This window comes from Sminthopsis crassicaudata, chromosome 2 (assembly GCF_048593235.1).
Source record: "Sminthopsis crassicaudata isolate SCR6 chromosome 2, ASM4859323v1, whole genome shotgun sequence".
NCBI lineage: Eukaryota > Metazoa > Chordata > Mammalia > Dasyuromorphia > Dasyuridae > Sminthopsis > Sminthopsis crassicaudata.
The window spans coordinates 575012787-575028225 of record NC_133618.1 but is presented as its reverse complement, the minus strand read 5'-3'; positions in this window follow the sequence as shown (position 1 = coordinate 575028225).

The window sequence follows — 15439 nt, the reverse complement described above, 5'->3', positions numbered from 1 at the left end:
CACTGCACTGATGAAATCACATATAATAAACTAAATTGACATACAGAAGGCTGAGGGTAGGGCTTGATATATGTCACCTTTAAGTGTCCTGATAACAATTGAAAATAAGACAAAGTGCTCAAAGATAAAAACAATCCCCAATGCATGAGCACTCTCTCTCATTCCCCCAATAATGATAATCTTTTGTTATAATCTCCCTCCACAGAAACATGGAACTTGAAAGCTGGAAGGGTCATCCATCCCAACTCTACAGATGAGAAAGGTAAAGATGAATAAGAGATAATAAATTCCCTTGAATCTTAAAGGCAGACAGATAGCTAGACTATGATTGAGTATGGCCTGAAAGCAAGATCCCTGGACTCATGTGTCATGGTCTATGAACATTAATATAACAAAACCCAGGAACTAAATAAACACACTAAGGAACAACAGAGTTGTGCTATGATAGCCATAGTCAGTCTACTGATATTTAAGTCATGGAAATCTCTCCTGGTCAAAGATTTAATTCAAGTGTGGGAATTGAGTTTAAGTTATAATCAATTGGTCAGTCAATAAGGATTGAGCACTGCCTATGTGCTAAGTCCTGGGGATACAAGGAATATGTTATCTATACCCTCAAGGATTTTATGTTCTTAGTAGGAGACAATATATAAATAACTGTACATTTGAAATACAGACAAAATAGATGAAAAGTAATGTCAAAGAAAAAGAAAGGGGTAAAGAAAAGCATGTAATGATAATAACTAATAACAATAGCTTGCATTTATATATTTTAAAGTTCATAAGACATGTTATTGACATTTTATCACTAGCCCCTCACATTAATTGAATAAAATAGGTACCACAGGATTATTATTACAACTTTTCAGATAATGAAATTGAGACTCAGAGAGAATAAGAGTCATGGTCACATGGAAATAGCAGAGACAGTATTTGAACTCACCTCTTCCTGACTAATTCTAAAACCTGTGAGCCCTATGGTATACTACATCTATAAGGCATTAAAGACAGAATACTTTTTGTTCTACTAAATTTATTCTATATATGCCCATAAAACTAGGAAAAACACTTGAAGTAAGTTCTGGTATCTTAGGTTTGCACTAAAGAAACAAAAGAAACTCAGCTATAAGCAATTCTGGTACCTGCTTTGCCATCAATTTTCTTTCCAAGTCTTTACTCAGTTCCTTAATAACAGTTTAATCTCACTTCACAGAACAGTCCCCAAAAAGTACCAAATAAAAAAGAATTATTTCCATTTGTCCCAGAAAACACACTTCTGTGAGTCCACATTTTATAGGTCTAATTAGAAATGTCTTCATAAATATTAACAACCTCTTGAAAAAATTGGCCAAACTTTCTAAACAGCAAAGAAATACAAATGATAATATCTCTGAGGTGCCACCTTTCCTAAGATGGCAAAGAAAGTTAAAATCAATAAAATTCAATATTGACAGGTTGCAGAAAAAACAGGCACATAGTTCCACTCACCACTGGTAAAAGTGTGAATTGGGAGAAAGAGAAAAGAGCAATATACAGTAAGAAAGACCAAACAATTTGTGCCCTAAAGCAAAACAGTACTTCTCTGACTATGTAAAAAAATAAAAGAATGATAAAACTTCCAAAAATATATAGAAGAAAAAGAAATGAGAAGGCTAATTGAATGTTAATAGCATGAATTTGCTAATATACATATTTTTTAAAAATAAAATATGCATCATTTGAAGTTTTATCATCTTTTGTTTTGCATCACCTTTTGTTTTATTTGGATGAATATTTTTTTGCTGGTGATTACTAAGTCTAGAATTTTAAAAAGTAAGAGAAAAAACATTAGGTATGGAATAGCATATAAGAGGCAACAGGCAACATAGTGGAATGAAAAGAATTGAAATAAATAGTTAGAGTTATTTATATGGATAAATAGTCAAAGAATATGACTAGAAAGCTTTCAAAGAAAGAAATCCAGACTATAAATCATCACATGTTTGAAAAATGCTCTAAATCACTAATAATTCGAGAAATTCAAATTAAAGCAAGTTTGAGATCTCCCTTCACATTTATCAGACTGGAAAAGACAATAAAAGAATAAAATGACAAATGTTGGTAAAGCTATGGGAAAACATATATTAGTATGTTGTTAGTGGATCCAGCTACTAATTTTGCAAAATGTATGGTCCACACTCAGTCCCTATAGTCCTTTCTTTAGGTGCAGATGGTTCTCTTCATCATAAGATCATTGGAACTCATTGTTAATAAGAGCCATGTCCATCAGAATTGATCATTGTATAATCTTGTTGTTAGCAATTCTTTTAATGGTAGGCAAAAATAAGAGACTAATCTCTCTTTATATTGGGGAATGAATGCTTAAACAAATGGTGGCTATGAATGTAATATTTTTGTGTCATAAAAAGCAATGCAATAGACAATTTCAGAGTAAACTAGGAGGACCTTATGAGCTGATGAAGTAACCAAAATTAGGAGAATAATTTGTATAATTATAACATTAGAGGAAAAAAGATAATTTTTAAGACTTTAGAACTCTGATCAGTGATGATAAAAACAAGAACCTGAAAGGAAAAAATATATACTTTCTTACAAAGAATTAACAAACTTAAAATGAAGAAAAAAAATTGGACATGACTAAGGTGGGAGTTTGTTTCACCAGACTGTTTAGGAATTTTTTTTTAAATTGATCAATGCTAGGTGTGGAAGGGAATAAAGTAGAAAGGATAGATTAATTTTTTTCATTGTTAATTTAAAAATGTAAGTAATAAACTATTAAAAAACAAAAGGATATACAATTTGAAATAAAAATATGTTTGAGTCCAAACTTTAGTATAATAATTTTAAGAGCATTTAAACTTCCTTAAATCTCATTTTCTTCTTATATAAAATGGAGATGCCATTGTTCGTACTCTCATTCAGAATGGCTGTGAGAAATGTACTTTACCACTACAAAACATTATATTAAAAAAGCTTATTTGGCTAACATTTACATAGCACTTTATTTTACAAAGTTCATTGAATTTCATTTGGTCTTCACTAACACAATGAATTACTATGATTCATTTTTCATTTGAGTAAGCTGAGGCTACAAGAAATCAAAGTCACACATTGTCTGCAATGAGGTTATTTGAACTCAATTCTTCCTGGCTGTGAGTGTAACATTCTACCCACTATACTCTGTTTTCTCTGTGTATGTCTATAAATACACCCCCACACAGATATAGTGTATGTGTGTGTATAAAGTTATACATATACACACATATGTATGGACCACTGAAGACTGGAGCTCAAATTAATAACAATAGATTGCATATTTGTGACAAATTTGTAATATATAATGTTATTTATTTGTAATCTATTGTTATTAATTTGAGTTCCAGTTTCAGTGCGCCATTAAAACAACTTGACTGTACAATCAAACTACTTTCTTTCCCTAGGGCTTGGAACAGTGGGGAAGAGGGAGAGAAGAGAAACAACCCTAGAATGAAAGTGGGAGAATATTTTCTGAAATTGGCATCTTCAATTAGTATATTTGGATTGCTGACATAGGATACATAAATTTGTTGATAAAAATATATATGTATGCATATATAAAATTCATCAATAAAAACACAGCTAAATAATTGAAATATACTATGTTAGAAACTGGTAGGATATTAAATTGGCCAATATACTTAAAATAGACTAAAACATATTGTTTAAAGACTATCTTCTCACCACTCCCAAAAGCTTTCATTAGCATAGAAAAATATTCTATTTATAAGAGAATTTGTCACTACTACTGATTTTTAAAAGGATAAAAATGATTTATGTTATTTATTGCCATTAAATTATACCTACATAAAATATCTTTAATTAGTCATATTGCTTTTTTTTTTTTTTTACATAAGAGAAAGTTTTTGGATTGAGTGGTTTGCTTATTCTACAAGGACAGACACATTACAATGCAGCATGCTGAAGTAAGGGTTTTAAAAAATCTAAAATGGTTTAAAAACGAGTGACTATGACTATATATAAACTTGCCTTCTAACTTAAGAATCCATAAATTCTTCTTTTAACTCAGATGACACCAAATTTCTGCAAAGAAAAAAAAATAAATTCTCTTCAGTCTTTCAGTGCCAGCTTTCTGAGAGTAACTTAGGAAAACTATATTGGAGTAATTCTAGATTGCTCCTTCCCCCAAATAGTAACATGCCAACCATGAGCAAAGGAAACAAATATAGACCCAGCCCAGCTGTCCTGCAGTTTCCCCTCCTCAGGTGTCATCAGGGAGAATGTCACATGCTACAAAGCTAATTGGAAATCATGGTGTGGAACCAAGTGTTTCAAGCCCTCTGTTTAATATGTGTTTCATCTTACAAAGCATTGCTAACCTAATTCTTTCAATTGCTGTTTAGAGAGTAGGCTACTGGAAACTTGGGGAGGATAGTCTGTAAGTTAAGGAGGAGGGCTGCCTAACACCATCACTGCCCATACGAAAGGAGCCACACTGGCTGGAGCTCCAATATTTCAGTCCATCCATCAGGTTTTTAAGTGGTCCCTCAGCTTAAGATTTTTCTAGGTGGCACTGAGATAGCAGAGTAGCAGGAGTGGCCCCTGAAACCTGGCACAAATACTGATGGTGTCTTAGTATTCCAGAGCAACTTCCAAAGACATCAGCTAGTAGAACTCAGGGTTAAAGAGAGAGATGGGTACAGAGAGGGCTATAAGTGACAAATGAGGTAGAGAAATAGCTGTACCCCTCAAAGTGTCCAATTCTAGGCTAGATAAGTTATGATGGATCCTAAAATAGGGAGGGTAGTTCTGAACTTTCCTAAGAACTCATTCCAGAGTGGTCTAGAATTATGAGTAGACTAGAGAAACACAGCATCCTTCCCCCAGACCTACCTTAGGTTTGAGAGAGAACTCAGAAGCAGATACTCTTCAAAATAAAATCCATCATAATGAAGTTCCTTGGCTATATATCAGTTCACAATCTATGGAAGTCTTGAAATTTAGGGCTACAGAGATAAGCCAATGTGGGATAGAAAAAAACACTAAATTTGTGATCAAGAGACATAAATTCAAATACCATTTCTTCCTTTTACTAATTGTGTAACCTTAAGTAAATTACTTAATCTCTCTGAATCTGTAAAATGCCCATAGTATAATCCTTATACTACCTGCCTATTAGGGTTTGTTGTTTGGATTATAGATTTACAGCTGGAAGATTCCAACCCCTTTGTTTTACAGTTGAGAAAACTGAAGGTTAGAAAAGCTAAATGATTTGACCAAAATTGCACATCTAGTGTGTAAGATGGAATTTGAACATAGGTCTTTCTTGTAAAAGGCTGAAACTCTTGAGTTGATGCACTGAGGTCGGACAACCCAGCACTTAAGGCTAATAGAGTATTTAATAATACTCTATTAGCATATACTTGGAAAATGGATCTTCCCAGTATTCTGTACTGGTTCAATCTTTTGGTGTATATAGAGAATTGTGGGAAGGATTAGGGGGTGGAGTAAGACAAGCCAGGGTGAGAAGGGAGGTCATAGAGATCCTGTGTCCATTTCCTTCACTTCTACCCCTAAAGACCAAGAATAAAGACCAAGGACTTTTGATTATCCTGACTCTGGCTGATTCTAAGGTATCCAGAGTTCATTACATGGTCTTCAATTTCTGACTTCATGAACAGTACTTTATCTGCTGTAGCATGCTATCCTTATTATTTTGTGAATTATGAAGAAATGTGACCTACCTTTTATTATTATTACTTCATAACTGGTCTGATATGACTCTCTGAGAGGTTCCAGATTATAATAGCATTAGAATATAAAATTAGAATGTTATAACTGGAAGGAATTAGAGATATAACCTAGTCATAGTTATCTAATCCAAGACAACTTATTTAGGGAGAACATAAGAATTGCAGTAGGCAAAGTAAGCTGTTCAAGGTCACAGTCAAATTAACGGCAAAACTGAGAATCAGAGGCTCAGATCTTTTGACTCCAAGGTCAAAGCCTTTTTAAAAATTAAGTAAACAGGGGCAGCTAGGTGCTGCAGTGCATAGAGCACCAGTCCTGAAGTCAGGAGGACCTAATTCAAATCTATCCTCAGATACTTAACTTTCCTAGCTGTGTGACCTTGGGCAATTATCTCAGGAAAAAAATTAATTAACTAACATGTGCACTTCCATATATTTTTCTGTAATAACCTTGGGTATTTTTAAATTTTTTCTGGGAATATGAAGACAAGTACTAAGTGCTTGCTCTGAGATTTTCCAGAAGCATTCTTAGGGTGTCATAGAAAAGTGAGTATTAAAATGGTATGTGTTTATAGATTGTCAGTTTTGGAAAGAGTAGTTGTCTCCTAGAATCCAATGTTCCTTGGCTCTATGACAATGCTTAGAGAGCTAGGGTTAGGAGTGGGGGGGGGGAGGTGGAAAGGGAAATAGCATGCTCTGTTTCTTAGTTTAAATGCTTTCAGTCTGATTCTCCATTTCTGAACAATGGCAAAATATCTCCAGATTGTTTTTTCCCTTCCTGTCATCCTCTCTTCTATTTTCCTCTAAACCTCTGAATTCCCAGTGGGTGGGAAAGAAATAGGAAAGTCACATTACTGGTATTAGGTGGTAATTACAGCTCTTCTATTTTATCTTTCCCACTTTGTTCCAAAAGAGAATGTGTTAGAATTGAACAAGGGAAGATCTTTCTCTCTCTTATCAGGTATGAGGGTATAGGTCTCTCTGTACAGAGCAAGAAATTATATAGCATCTTTCATAGAAATTTTAGTTGGATGTTTTCATTTCTTTTAATTTAATAATATTTTAAAATTTTAATATATTTTTATTTAATATTTTTCCAATTACATGTAAAGACAATTTTCAACATTTACTTTTTGAAAATTTTTTTCCACATTTTTCTCCCCTTTCCCTTCCCAACCTCTTCCCAAGACAGAAAGCAAGTTGAATAGATCATATATATGTAATCATGTAAACCATATTTCCACATTAGTCATGTTATGAAAGAAGAAACTGGACAAAAGGGGGGGAAATCAACAAAAAAGTGAAAATATTTTGCTTTAATCTATATTCAAAGTCTATCAGTTCTTTGAATGTGAATAGAATTTTCTATCATGATGAGTTTTTTTTGGTATTGTCTTGGATACTTCTTTTTTTTTAATAAAATCCCAAATAATGAAGCAATGATTTAAATTTCTATTTATGTGGTCCTGAAAGTTATAAGCTTGTACAAAAGGAAGTCAGAATGAAAATAGCCATCTAGAAAAATGAAATAGTTGTCTACTTGCATTCAGAAGAATGCTCTTCCTTTCATTTGGAAACTTCTTTCCTTCTGGTTATATTTTTCAGTGACCATTTCTCTCACCATCAGGATCATTTTAAAGAGAATATGTCATGAAAAGTTCCACAGAACACAGTAATAATTGACATCTCAATAGGTTTTAAGGCTTGCAAAACTCTTTACTTATTTTGATAATAAAAGCTGACACCTATATAAAACTTTGAGGTTTGTAAAGCAATTTAACATAAATTATGTGTTTATGTAATTATCATTACAGTTTAACAGATAAGAAAATTGAGGCTCAGCCTAATTAAGTGATTTGCCTTTGGCAACAACTTTAGGTGTCAGAGGCAGATCTAGATCTTCCTAACTAACTCCAGTTATGGTCCAACATCCACTATTTTCTATTGTCCTCAATCATCTATAATTGTTGAACTAGAGCAAGCCAAATAAATTACAATGAATGTGAGACAGTGTGATATTTTGGAGAAAACACTGAACTAGGAGTCTACTTGTTAGCTGGATGCATGGCATTGGATATCTAAACTCAATTGTAAAATACAGGTAATGAGACCTGCCTACCTTTTCAATCTCATAGGACTTTTCTGAAATCCTAATGGCATAATGTATGTAAAACATGCTTTGTAAACTACAAAGTGTTATATAAATTAAATTTCATACATTTATTACCCACACAAAGGAGCTGTCCTAGGTACTGGAGATACAAAGTGGAAAAGGTGGGGAGGGGGGTGGATTGCCATATTTATACAAATAAGTGTGACGGAGTAAAATGAAATGGGGCAAAGGAAAAAATCAAGAAAAGGCATGCTAGGAAAAATGTAAGGGAAAAGAAACAAGCATTTATTAAATACCTACTATGTGCCAGACACTGATAAACATAGTTTACAAGTCTCTCATTTGATCCTCCAACAACCCTTTAGGACAGGTTATTCAAATTTTACAGTTGAGGAAAATGAGGAAAACAGAGGTTAAAGGATTTTCTCAGAGTTAAATAGTAAGTGTCTAAGACCAAATTTTAAGTTAATTCTTTCTGACTCCAAGCCACTGGACAGAAGCCCATTTCACCATCCATTTAACCATCAGCTATCTCATCTGAAAGGGTGAAGGGTGTCTTAAAACTGGAAAGAGAAGTAGCAGCCTAAAAAGGCTTTAAATTACAAGCTAAGGCATTATATTTTCTTTTGGTGGCAATAGGAAGTGATTGAAGAATCTTTCATAGGCAGGCCTATGGACCAGAAAATTTATTTTGCCAGCTATGTGAAGGAAAAAGAGAGGAAACTAGAAACAGGAAAATAGAAGATCAATTTTCAAAACCACAAGTGATGAGGGACTGAGTCAAAGTTAGTAAATATTTATTAAATACCTATTGTGCTAATCTCTGAAGATACAGAAAAGGTAGAGCCTGCCCTCAAGAAGGTCACAATGTGATTGATTGGTTGTTGTCCTTTGTTCCTTAAGATCAAAATGATATCATCATGTCAGAGTCAAATTATAGTTCAACTATGGCTGATTAGACCAATATAAGTTCAGAACCTGCTCTACCACAAGTTGGACACAAATAGCCCAGTGCCAGTGTCTCCCATGACATACAATCAATTCCAAAGTTCTTTAGTAAGACCTTGAGAGAGTCCTTATACTGCTTTTTTTTTTTTTGACCATCATATGAATTCTTGCTCTGTGTGAATTCTCCATAAAATAGTCTTTTAATTTAGGTAAATGTGCATTTGGCATTTCAACAATGTGACTACTCCAATGGAGTCGTGCTCTCTGCAGTAGTTTGAATGTCTGGCAATTTAGCTCAAGAAAGGACCTCAGTAGTATCATTGCACACCTCTCAGATTGGCTAAGATGACAGGAAAAGATAATGACAAATGTTGGCGGGGATGTGGGAAAACTGGGTATAAATTATTATTATTACTATTATGATTATTCCTGACCCATATGTCAGCTGTTACACCATACTTCCTTCTCATAATGGCTTTTTAAAAATTTCTCCCAAATGCACCTTTTTTTCTAACATTGCTGGTTCTGTCAAGGGAATATCATCCTTCTAATTACTCAGATTTACTATTTTATATTCACTCTTAAATTCAAGACTCCAATCTAGAAAAGATGAAGAAGAGAATTCTAGGTAGGAAGACTACTAGTGAAAATACCTTGAGTTAGCGGAGTGTCTTATATAAGGAACAATATGGAGGCCAGAATCACTAGAAGAGAGTTAAGGTAGAACACTGGCGAGGTAAGAAGTCCAGTCTATGGAGAACTTTAAAAGTCAAAAGGTATTTTATACTTCTAAGTATTTATTGTGTACCTATTTCCCCCCAGTAGAATCTTAAGTTCTTTGAAGGTAATAATTCTCATTTTGTCTTTCTTTCTTCCTGGTGCCTGGTGAATAGTAAATACTCAATACATTTATTAAATGAAATTAAATTGAATTGATTTTATGTCAGTAATAGTAGAGGGGAAAGAAAAAAATTATAGAGGAATAGATATTATGGAGGAACTGTTGCTGTTTGTCCTTTATTTTTAAAGAGGACCAATGATATCATTTTCTCTTCCAGAGTTGTCAAAGTCCAGATTATTGGCAATGGCCTAGGATGCAGTAATGACGTTGGCATTTTCAATGTCACAATGATTGTTTCAGCTGCCTTCATGATTGTTGAAACAAATTGTTTTCATTCACCTATTCTCCTGAAGGGAGTCTTCACATGCTGAGAGTAGACATCTCCTTCATTCACTGATGGTTTCAGGTTTGCCAGTTATCTTCAGCCAAAATGGCATTACCAGAGTATGGCCAGCTTCATGGCTATTTCCTTTTGGAGGCACAAATGAAAATTAGAAGAATTAATAGGATTTGGCAACAACAGTTCAGGGTGAAAATGGGGAAAGAGTCAAGATGGCTCAAAAGTCTTATACCTAATTAAGTCACTCTTAATAGAAATAAGGAAATTTGGAGGTAGAAAGGTTTTAGAGGATAATGAGGTGATAATGATTATCTCTATGTGCCACTGAGACGTAGTAAAGACAGGTCATGTGAGTTGAGAAAGTTGATGAACTACCTTGGGAGCCCAGAGTAGTTTCCCAGAGGCCCACATGTGAAAGAGAATCAAAGCACTACAAGCATACAACATGTAAATCCGGAAGGGGTTTTAGGTCAGGGATCAGCAAAATATAGCCCACATGATCATGCAAAAACAGGTGGCACACTGGATTTGGACTCTGGGCCATAGTTGCCAACTCAAGTTGTAGCGGATTGAAAAATTTAGGATAGCCAAAATGGCTCGTGCAATCTTAGCCTTCAATAAAAGAGGCATATAGTGTCCAGAACCTGGGAAGTGATAATCCTAGTCAGACTGTGTCTGGAGTTGTGGATTCAGTTTTGCTTACCACATGTAGTCAGAGAGCAAAAGAAGATTACTCGGAATGATAGATAAAATTGACACAATGCCCTACCAAGAAACACTGGTTAAAATAACTGAATATTTAGCTTGAAAAAGTGTTTGAAGAGTCACCTGTCAGATGGAAGAGGATTATATTCCTTTTTCTTGGCTTCAGAGGGTACAACTAAAAGCAATGAAGGAGAAATAATTTTCAAGTTGATGTATAAGTATAACTAGAAATGTTTATGTATTTGGTAAATTCAGTTATGCTCTGTGTGTGTGTGTGTGTGTGTGTGTGTGTGTGTCTGTCTGTTTGGGTGTAGTTGTTGGGATCTAGAAATAAGAACAACAGAGGGACCAAGTCTACTGTGGATTCCATTAACATCAGTACAAGAGTACTTTATACCCAAGAATTGTTCATCTGGACCCTATGAGTATTGGGGAAGAGATTTTGGTGGTACAAAGGATAAGGCAGGGCTCAGGAGAGGGACCCTATACTGTGATTAGTAAAGGCTAAGATTGCATTAGTTGTTTTAGTAGCTGAATCACAGTACTGACTCACATTGAGTTTGCAGTTCCAAATAACCCCAAGGTTTTTGTTACAGGAGTTGCTGTCTAGCCAAGTCTCCATGACCTTATGCCTTCCAGTTAGTCCAGGATTTACCATTGACACCTATTATATTTTATCTGTTTAACTTCTGCCCTTCTTGCAGCTTATTTTAAATCCTGATTCTGTCATCCAATAGATTAGCAATCTCTCCCAGCTTTATCTTGTGCAAATTAAATAAGTGTCTGTGCTTTCTTCTAAGCAAATGATTGATAATGTTGACCAAAATAGAACCGGGGACAGATCTTTGGAGCCCTCCAGTAGAGATCTCCCCACAAGCTGACAGGGATCCTGACAAAGATAAGCATTCTTTGTAACCCATTGGTCAACCAGTTCTAAACACACCTAACTATATTATTACCCAGTTCATATATCCCTATTTTATTTACAAAGATATCCCATGAAGGTCAAATGTGTTACTGAAATTAATACGTTCACATCGTTCTCATGTTCTATTAAGCTAACGATTGTTTTAAAAACAAAAGAACAAGGTTGATTTGACACAAACTATTCTCAATAAATCTGTACTGTCTATGATATATCACCACTTCTCCTTTTAATTACTCATAAAGAATCCCTGTAATAGATTATTATCAGGAGATACATCAAGTTCATTGGCTATAGAATAAAGATTCTACTCTCCCTTTTTAAATAAGTACTTTTAAACTTTTTCCTACTTCCAGTTCAGTGGATTCCCATTCTCTAATTCTCCTTGATTCCTTAAAGATTAGAGATGGTTCTCATTTTCATCGTATCCACCTGCAAGTTCTTTCAGTACCATGGGGCATAGCTCATTTAGATCATGTGACTTGAACTTGATGAGAGAAGCTAGGTTGATCTTTTTTATATCTTTTCTTATTTTGGTGACCCTTTTTTAAAATCTCTTTAAACTCTTTTAATCTCTTTGTTTTGACTTCTAATTCCCTAGTAGTCTTTTTTTTCTTCTGTCTTTCCTCAAGTTAAGCTTCCTCTCATTGGCAGAGAAAAAAAGAAACAAAAGCTTCATCTAGGCTTCTCAGTGAGTAATCAATTCATAGATCAATGAACAGGAACTTAATAAGCTCCTACTATGTAACAGGCACTGTGCTAGACACAGGGGATACCAAAAAAAAAAAAAAAAAAAAAGATGAATGACCGTTATCTCTAAGATTCTTACATACTATATACAGAGAAAAATATGTACAATCTGAAGCAACTTAAGGGTATGGAATACTATCAGCTGGATCACAAAAAAAGTTTCATGGAGGAGGGTATGGAATACTATCAGCTGGATCACAAAAAAAGTTTCATGGAGGAAGTAATGTTTGAACTGAGCTTTGAAAGATGCTAGGAATTTTAAGAGATAGAGAAAGTAATGCATTCTAGGTATATATAAATATATATATATCTTTGGTAGTATTCTGTGACTCATTGCAGCCAAACACAAAATCTAGAAATATAAGACTCTCTCTCCTTTTCCCTACCATTTCCACCCAGAACATTATCACCAACTAGTTTTTGGCACACAGTTCAAGAAACTTAGAGATAAAAAGACAAAGAAAGCAAATTTAATGCATAATCAATAAGCATTTATTAAGTATCTTCTATATGATACTGTGATAAACAAAAATAAATAAGAAAAATTAAAGATGTGAATGAAATTTTAGAAAAATTAGAGATGTTAGATTTCTGAAAATTATGAAATTCTGAAAATTCTGAAGAGATAATGAATATCTATTAACCCTCCATAGCATCTTTATAAAAAATTAACTTGTGCTAGGACAAAAAGAAACACAAAAACAAACCCCAACTCTCAGAAAGAAATGAAAATACTAAATCCATTTTTACTGATCATAATGCAACAAAATTATAATTAATAAAGTATTTCTGAAGAAAGGATGAAGATGTAAATGGAGAATTGGAGGGATAAAGTACAAATCATAGAAACAATAGATAAATTCATTAAGGAAAATTACAACAATGAGAAATCACTCCAAAACTTTAATGATGCAATCATTTGAGAAAGTTTTTAGGGGAAAATTTATATATCTATTTAGATATTTATATATCTGAACACTCTCATTAAATAAAGTAGAACAATGAATAGCATTGGCCCTGGAATCAGGAGGACCAAAATTCAAATTCAGACTCAGGAACTAGCTGTGCAACTCTGAGCAGGTCAATTAACCCTGATTAGAAGTCTCCTTTGTACACTTCAAAAAAAAAAAAAAAAAAAGAGAGAGAGAGAGAGAGAGAGAGAGAGAGAGAGAGAGAGAGAGAGAGAGAGAGAGAGAGAGAGAGAGAGAGAGAGAGAGAGAGAGAGAGAATAGATTGACAAGTTGAATAAAATTTTAAAAATTAGAAAAGAAGCAAATAAAAAACCAAATTAAAACACAAAAATAGAAATACTAGAAATTAAAGAAGAGAAAAAGAAAATGGACCCTTCCAATTCAAATGATAAGTAAAACAGATAATTATCTTTTTAAAAATTAGTAACATAGACAAACCAATAAAAAACTTTATGATGAAGCTAGAAGAAAATCAAATTAATAATAATCAAAAATGTATAAAGAACTCAAACTCAAACAAATTAAATAGAAAGAACTAGAAGGAAGGAAGAGGAAATAACTGACATGACTTTGCCCAATCATATACCAATAAAAATAGAACCTTCTTGGAACTGGAAAGACTTATCTTTATGATTTTAAATCTGGCCTCTGATACTTACAAGCTGTTTAACACTGGGCAAGTCACTTCACTCTTTTTGCATCAATTTTCACATCTATAAAATAAGCTGGAGAAGAAAATGGCACTCCACTCCAGTATCTTTGACAAGTCAAGTTGGACATGATTGAAACAATAGCAAGAACAAAGATAATAAATTAAATATATACATATTTAGAAAAGTACAAAAATATCCCTTAAATCAGTACTAGAAATAAAATTTAAATAACCCATATGGGAAATTGGACAAGCCATGAATGAACTCCCAAAGAAGAAGAAATTCAAAAACTTCAATGAACTCTAAATTTTTATGCATTATTTGAAAAAAATAGGCAAAAGATAGCAACTTAACAAACTCCCTCTTGGAGACAAATATGGTTCTAATAATGAAATCAGGGAGAGAGAAGACAAAGAAAGAAAATGATAGATGACTGACTATTCCTAATATACATTACTGTAAAGTATCAAATAAAATATTAGCAAGAAATTACAGCAACATTTTACAAATAGATAATGGCCATATTGGATAACATTCAAGGAAAATAAGTATAATAGACTTATACTAATAATAAAAAACAATTACATGATTATATTAATAGATGAAGAAGATAGAATACAATACGCTTATGTTTAAAAAAATATAAAACATGAGAAAATGACTCTTTCTTTAATATGGTAATTAATAAATATCTAAAACCAAAAGTAATTATCATGAGCCATGGAGAAAGAATAGGGGCTTCTCCAGTAATATGAGGAATAAAACAAGGTTGTCCATTAGCACCATTACTATTTGATGTGATTTTAGAAATACTACGTATTATAATAAAACAAGAAAAAGAAATCAAGAGAATAAGCATATGCAAAGAAGAAATAAAATTATCGATTTTTTGTGGATGAGATGATGGTTTGCCTAGAGAATATTAAAAATTCAGCTAAAAAATTCAAAAGAATTATAACCTCAGAGTAGCAGGATATAATGCCACTCTCACTCCCAAATCATAAGGCTTTTCATATATATAATATATACATATATATATTAAATATACAAACAAAAAGACATAGAAAAAGAGATTCCACTCAAAATTATTATAGAATATATAAAATATTTGGAATTCTACTATCCAAGAAATACATAAAAATTATATAAACAGAACTATAAACATTATTGACATAAAATAAGAGAAAAATAGTTGAAGAGAAATTATTTGCTCATTTTTGGGTCTTGTAATGTAAGAAAAATGACAATACTACCCGATTTACAGATTCAATGCCAAATGAAACTATCAAAATATTACTTTATAAAACTAGACAAAATTATTACAAAATTCATTTTATTACACAAAAGAATTTAAGTGGAAATAATGGGGGAAAGCAGAAAGGAGGGGGCCCTACCGATACTTGACCTCAAACTATCAACAATGCAGAATCATCATAAAACAATTTG